Genomic DNA, 8,722 nt, shown 5'->3' on the forward strand with positions numbered 1-8,722 from the left:
CTAGTATCAATATATTTACATAACGAACTCGTTGTTCAAACCTTTCATTTAAAGTGTACGAAGCTATATAGACCTTTTTACAATACGATTTTCCATAGCAACGAATGTTGCATTTCGCGCATGCGCATTCTGCGTAGGGCAAAAAGCAATAACGATGTCTACAGTTTATCATACTTTAAGGCTTTAATAGATGCGATTTCATGTTATGTCACCCAAAAAAATATTAATTTTGGGATGACTTAAGGCGGTAAGTACTGAAAACGTGAATTTATTTTTAACAGATCTACGAAAATGTGCGGGAGTAATAATTCAATGGTCAAAACGGGCACACATGTCTTTGTTTAAGGTATCATTAAACAACTTTTCCATCAGTAATTTAAATTGAAACAGCAGGGTGTTAAAGATAAAATTTTATTACCCCTGTATTACATAATATTACGCAATTTGTATTGTACACTTCCTTTGAATAACTGGATTGGTCAGGCGGCAAGTGTCAAACAGATTGGCACGCGGACGTTTGTTCATTCAACCGGGACGTTTAAATATCATGATATAGTTAATCAGAATGGTAATTTATGTAACTTTTAAATATACCGATCAATGTTTATGGATTTTAAAAAGAGAAAAATTGTGTGACGTGCATTATTAAAAATAACATGTATTACGAAGAAGCGGATAAAATGTGTGTTATATCTTTTCCAAACAAACCATCTTAACTTCTCAATATTGTGAAAAAAAATTATTTAAAATCTATTTATGTGACTTAAATTTTTCTGTTTGCATCACAGGAAAATTGGATAAAGGATATAATCAGGTATATTGAACACTAAAAATGCATTATCACCTGTTCTGATATTTTTTCTGAATGATAATTAATCTCGATTTCATGTTATATAATGTCTTTTGTTTTTAAATGAACTATTTCAACAGCAAATAACTTGATTTTTCATTTGCTAATAGATATATTTCCACACCTTCTTTAAAATTAAAAAATGATCTCAGTGTCAGGTCCGTGATCGTAAATTCTTAAACAAATATCTTTTCCATGCCTTTTTATGGCATTCTTCGCCACAAAGCTATAAAATCATCTTTTCTTTATTTGTTAAAAAGCTATCTTATATAATTTTCTACCGTTTACCTTGAACTAACTCGGAATTGTCTATGAACTTCTACTATATTTCTATGTAGGGCGAAGCATTTTTTTGCCCTACGCAGATTGCGCATGCGTGAAAAAATTCTAATTCCGGTCGATTTTTCATAGCAACGGGCCGCGTCGTAAAAAGGTCTATATCTTGTGTAAAAAAATGTTTGAATAAAAAAAACACGTCGAAAATGCTTTAATGAAAGAAATATTGTAGGAAATTGCCTTAAAGGCGAATGATCATGCACAAAGTCATTGCTGAACTATTAAAACTATTTAAAACAGCAAAATAATATATTGTTCCGAAACATTTTATTCTGTTTACGTACACATTTACGAGAATCAATCATTAAAACCAACTGATTTTACTGTTGATTAATTTTATAAAAAAAATTTCATACCCTTAAAACCCTTTGTTATTAATTTACTTGATAAAACATTTATAATAAATATTTATTCAAGCTCGATTGCGAAACAAGTTCTTGCAACTTATATGAATCACTTTCGTATCAGCTTCCTGGAACCAACAAGTACTGGAAACATGGCGTGTCCCGATTGTGGCCCGAACCCATGATCCCTGGGTTGAGAGGCATACACCTTAACCACTAGGCTACCGCTACCCTTAACTTACTAGTTATTCCACATATTATATAACATAATTTATTATTGACACAAAAACATCTCTGTGATATATACATGTAAATGGTTTTCTGTCCATACAATCTGAAAGATAATTAGTTTACATACTCACAGTCACATTCCTTTTAATCTTTTTCGCAATATTTGGTTATTTATACATTCATTCATTTGACAAAGACGCAGTCTCTTGAGAAACGACGCAATAAAATCTGAGAAATGATGAGTTTATGTCAACGACTGGCTTCTTTAAGTTGAATTATTGATGAGTAGATTACTTAAACTAGTAAACTTGATTCAATATAGACAGCAGACGCAATGTGAAGAGGAATGGTTCTTATTTGTGAAACATGCACAGTAAAACATGCACTGTAAAACATGCCCCCTTGGTTTTGTTTTCATATCATAGATTTTATGAGTAACTGAACTCTATTGGTAAAAGTTTGGTAGAAAAAAATCATTATCAAGAAAATTAAGCAACATTTAATTTATCTCGCATATGCAATTAAATTTTCAGATGTCATGCTATTTTGCTATTGCAGCAATCAATTGTAATTTTGTTCTTTCGTTATTTAAACAAGTTGCCTTTTCAAACTTACGGCTCCTTTAAAATTGTTATGTGAAGACAAACGGGTGGTTTAGAATTTATGTAAAATACTCATTATTAGAAACCCAAGTGATATTTGTAAATTAAGCCATGTAAATCTCTATCATTATTGTAGTGTAAAAGAGAAGCTTTTATTAAAATTGCAGTCAACGCTGAGGAATGCAGTGTTGAATGAAGTACGAATGAATTTGACACTGTTGTTAAATCATGTGTCAAACATTGTAATAATCTGTCTGACTTTTTTGAAATTTCTATTGGTCTAAGGCAGGGGCAAAATAATTCTCCGGCATTTTTTGCTTTATTTTTAGAAGACCTTGAATTATTCTTACAAGGTGAGATAAATAGTGGAATAACTTTGTACGATTTAAGTATAATTATCCTTTTATTTGCCGATGACATGGTTTTAATTGGTAAAACCCGAGAAGATCTCCAAATTAAATAGTCTACACGAATATTGTTGTTATTGGGGTCTCGAGGTTTATACCATTAAAACAAAAAAAATTGTTTTTCGGAAAAGGGGACCGATAAAAATGTGGGAGAAATGGAATTATGGCAATGAGCCCTTAGAGGTTGTAAATGATTTTATTTATTTAGGAGTTGTTTTTAATTATACAGGTTCATTTGTTTAATAATCAATGTATTGCAGGCACATCGCTAAAAGCTATGCAAGTTTTAGTAAATAATATAAATAAATATGATGTTAATCCATTTATTTCGCTCAATCTATTTGATTCTTTTGTTGGATCTATTTTGAATAACGCATCATGTCCAATATGGGGTTTCTCTAAATCTAAAGACCTTGAGAGAATTCATATTAAGTTTTGTAAAATTATACTAGGAGTAAAACAGAGCGCATGTAATTTTGCAATATATGGTGAGCTTGGGCGCTATCCATTATATGTTAACAGATATATATGTTCATATCATTAAGTATTGGTTTAAGTTAATATTATACAGATAATATTATTTTAAAAGGTATTTATCAAAATGCGCTAGAACAGTGTAATTTAAATGGAACAAAAAACTGGGCATACCTTGTTAAAAATTTGCTAAATGAATATGGATTTTCTGATGTTTGGAATTGTCCACAAAGATTTGAAGTAAAAACATTTATACCGATTTTCAAACAAAAGGTTGTAGATTGTTTTAAACAAAAATGGTTTGCTGATATAGCTGTTAATAATGTTTTGAATACTTTATATGCATATGTTAAAACTAGCTTCGGTATGGAAAATTACCTTAATTTGTTATCTTGTAAATCTTCAAGAATTTGTCTCACGAAATTACGTATATCTGCTCATAAGTTAAGAATTGAATCTGCCAGGTATGGCCGGAATAGGTTGGAAAGACAAGTATGTGATATCAACGAAATTGAAGATGAATTTCATTTTGTACTTAAATGTAAAGCTAATAAAGGATTGCGAACTAAATATATCAAACGTTATTATTATGTTCATACCAGTATGTTTAAATTTCTAGAATTGCTACAGTCAAATAATAAAGGCGTTCTGATCAATCTGAGTAAATACATAAGCTCAGCCAATAAAATTAGAAATGATTTAATGCAAAGAATTTAATAAATGTTTGAAATAAAAAAGTTTACTAGACTAGACAGTATTATTTGAAATCGTATATGCATCAAGATTCTTACTTTTTTTCCTTAAGTGAGTATGTTGACATGTTTACATCGAAGTTATGCTTTTCAATATTTTATATTTATGTTATATTTAAATATATGAAATTACCACATACGATTGTCAGAACGCGTTGGTTCTTTAAACACCAGCTTTGAAGTTATTTAAATTATGATAATTTGTTCATTCTCTGTGAAACACTGAAAACATGTTTGCTTATCACGTGCTTATCATTGTATGTATTTAATTTGATGTTGTATTAACAAGATACATGTATTGTATACGTTAATAAAAAATCTGTTCTGTTCTGTTCTGTTCATATCTAATTCATATAAATTTGTATGATATTTGCTGTCAAAAAACATGTCCCGTTCACTTTACTAACAGAAACGTATAAATACGTCTTTGACTGGAATGTGAGCTCAACGAAGAAGTTTTTTGATTTACTACAATTTATTAGTTAATATAATATATTTGGCTTTTGATTGCTATTGAATTATTTTGAAAACTTTTCACAAAGATTATTTAAGAATATCAGCAGACACATGTGAAATAAGAAGCATCTTTAATAAAACAAGCTAGTTTCCTTGAAAAAAAAAGTTACTTTTTATAAAAATGAAACTGATGACAATCCCAGGAAAATCTAACGCGCAGTTTTAAACATAGAATATGCCATAATTTTATGTATTGACAATATTTTACTACTACATAAATAAAAAAAGCCTGCAATAAATTTAATAAATCTAAAATATTTTGAGGTAAAGGAATCACCGTGCTAGAAAATGTCACTTGAGATTCTCCAAATTATCAACATGGGGAATTCTGATTGTATCATTTAGTGGCAATGTGCAACCATTATTGAATAGAATCTTAGAATCTTAGTACAGCTTCTAAGTAGAATGTCTTTATAATATGTTGTAATATCTGTGTATTGTGTCGAGTTGTCAGGGACTAGTGAGAGGTTATTTTTGTTGTTGTTGTTGTTTTTTGCTAGATTTAACATATATAATTTTAATCATTTGTCATTCCCATGCCTTTTAAAGGCGTTGGGAAATATCTAAATTCACAACAATCACAAAAATCATTTCGCTCATTAGCTTATGTATACAAACTGTTTGAATCAAAACTCAATGTACACATCGGTTCAATTTATTTTATTTTAATACACCATTTTACTTCTTTAGATATAAATTTTGTTAACGTAAACAATTCTGCTTAATCGATATATGTTGGTGTAGCGTTACACCTATGTATAAGATATATCGTACCTCGTGCATGAATCATTGTTGACAAATGAAATACCTCACTATGCTATCTCATCCTCTATAAGTTATATTGTAGATCAAAGGGTACTTATGTACGGTTATTAAGAAATATTGGTCTACTCTTATAGACAATATTCTGGAGTCCAATATCTCCCTAAGATATTCTCATTTTCTATTCAACATTCTTATATTTAAAGTCACTTGCTGGGTCATCCATATTTTTTTCTAAGTATATTTTAACAGGTCCTTATATTGTAATTTTAGTACCTTTTTGTCTATAAAAGGAAACGCTTAATTTTTATCTTATATTCCATGATAACGAATCTGTAAGAAATGTTGGTATATACTATAATGTATAACTAAGTACATGTATAAAAGATATATGTAAAATCTACTTATTGCAGTCTTCAATGTGTTTTTTTTTCAGTTTAGGATTTTGAAATATTTTAGACTTCAAAGACAATATAGTGACATAATATCTGACTATAAAAGAATGCATAAAAAGCTTGAGATCGGATGAAAGTTTAATAAAAACACATCGTATCATCTTGGACAAAATTTTTCAAAAGATTTTAATAGAGATCTAAATGAAATAGAGATGAACGAAATAATATATCCAACGACTATTTAAATGGGTTAAAACTGCTCGAAGCCAAGATTTACATCGCCTATACTATAAATGAAAGTTACAGAATGGCATTCTAATTTCTGGAATAGTCTTCCACTTATATTCTACCATAATTCGACTGTTTATTGACAATTTTGTTGGTGAAACATTCAATTTTATGGTAGGGTGGTTGCACAATCTCCATAAATATTCTATAATGAAAATCTTTGTTCATTTATGTATGCAAAAACAATCGTGTTTGCATCATGTTTGCATTAGTCAAATAAATCGGCAATGATATCAAAAACGAAAGCTACGGTATTCATATTTGAAGAAATAGTAATTGAAATATAACGATGTGTTGCCTATGGTATTTGTGACCAAATAAGAATTGTAAACATCAGACAAGCTGTTTTAAATAATATCGACTCCGGAACTCTACATTCCATTGCAAACGCATGTGATATTACGTCAATTTGAAAAATTATTATAGAACACGCATGTTTTGTTGGCTTAAATCGTCATTACCAACAAATGATGCATTGTTGTATTCTTTATGTGTGTTTGATAATATGATTTTGAGATGCTTTATACATGATTTTCAAAAGAATTGTGTCTAAAATAACACGTTCATCACATCTTGACACAGTTGTTATTGCTTTATATATCTAACCTTTTGTATTGCTATTGGCTCTTACATTCGGACTTAAACATTAAGTTTTGAAAGGTTTCATACGATAATTTATATGTTTTATTATTTTCATCAAACCTTTGCGCAGTAATTTCATACTAAAAGACTGTAAGAAAATAAAGGACAAGTGCAACATTTTCTAGGCACCTTAGCACCGGCTTAGGCAATATTCAACATGGTTCTCTAAATTGTAATGTATTCAGTTATATTGAAGGACCCGAAATATATACAACACTGAGATGAAGTACGGGCATCATCTCCCAGTCAATCTCTAGCACTACAAGTAAGCTATGGTTTTGGTTTTAAGTTTTCCCCATATTTGTTGATAAGAGATGCTATTATATTGGATATACGTATTGAATGTTCAAATGCTACACTTATTATTATAAGTTATTCATCACCTTAAGGAAACTGTTTCTATTTCATCATTTAAAAGATGTATTTAAATTTCAATGGCTTATTTCATGTGAATTGTTTTCAAATATTTAAATTCCGCTCATAGATAAAGAATATATTTTGTATATTATATTTGAAGCAGTGGCATACGAATAATACGACTAGTATTCATTCAATTGTAAAACATATGACTGCGCTGATAAACTTGTGAGTCTTTGACCTCGTTTATGATCAATAATTTAATTATTTATGTCAGAATGACTAAGACAATTTGACAAAACATTAAACACTTTGGCTGTCTTAACTTTTGGTCTTGTTGTCAAGATTTTCTGAGAAATTATTTGCCTTGATTGACACGAGTTTCACTTAGGTCATAACTTTGTTAACCTCAGTAATTCGAATCTTATGATACATTTTATTAACTTGCAGTGAAATGCTTAAAATATCAGATATGATTTATTGAAACTGATCCCTCTTGAACCATGCTTTGTTATTTGTGAATATGGATTTCAAACTGTTTACACAATGGCGAATTGAATTTAAATAGTTTAAAATTATTTGGAAAAATGAACGCAAAAACATTTGTTTGCACTTGATTGAAGTACTTCAGCAAATATATTGTAATTTTGAGATACCTATTTTCTTACTATAAAGACGTCCAACGGCGTATTTATGTCTACCTGTTCGTTAAAGACACAAATTAAATATAAAGTTGGTACATGTACATGGTACATAAAAGCTAACATTTTTATATAAATGGCTCAACTATCTCCTATATATAAACAAATGAGTTATGTTAAGGTTTTTCGAATCTTTTAACGATTAGATATAATTGTATAAATGGTCAAAATGGTACGCATGTGAAAAGTCAAAACTATTCAAGTAAATTGTTTCAGTCTTGTTTATTACAACTTACAACATACGATAAACGAGAACTGGTAGATATGGAAAATTGCTTTACACCACTGTGTGTTTCTGAAATAACAAGAGAATATTTGTTTATTTCTGTTCTTTTATATGGTTGATATGAACATTCTCCATAATTCTTCATGCTAGTATTGCCTCAGCAATCATATACCAAATCCGCCGCCGAGCAAATTGTTGTTGCACCATAAAATCGAGTTCTTCATAGCGACTGTCGGACCGTATATGTCACGGAACGTATATGTCACACGTGTTGAACATATTCGGCCGAATGAATCACAGCTGTCTGTATGTGCCATATACGTTTCTGTAAAATCGTTAGTAAATGCCTGACTGTGTATGTCACACATCTTACACAGAAAACTAAAATTATCATTTTAACCTACCTTCATCAACGTTAATAATACATTATCATCATCATGAACAACAACAACAACATCATCATCATTATTATCATGAAATTTAAAAGGAACGTTGGTCAGCATTATGTTACTGTGCACCTTGGGTTTCGCTTGCCGATTTGAGCAGTCATACCAAAGGTATTGCCCTTGACTTAGTCAAATCGGTAATTTTCAACTTATGTCGCGTGTAGCTTCAACAGTATGTGAACTAGGGGCATGGTCATGACACTTACATGAATGTATGTTCACCTGAGGTTTAGCTTGTCGATTCCCGCAGTAATGCCTTCACTTAGTACAACTTTGCAATTTATACATATGTCGCATGTAGCCCAAACAGTATATGCAACTTTACGTGGGTATTACACAGAATATTAGTTGTGTACATTTGGTTTCGCTTGTCAATTTCCCGAATTTATGCCA

Source organism: Ruditapes philippinarum, unplaced genomic scaffold (genome assembly GCF_026571515.1).
Source record: "Ruditapes philippinarum isolate M1 unplaced genomic scaffold, ASM2657151v2 ctg725_1_1_1_1, whole genome shotgun sequence".
Taxonomy (NCBI): Eukaryota; Metazoa; Mollusca; class Bivalvia; order Venerida; family Veneridae; genus Ruditapes; species Ruditapes philippinarum.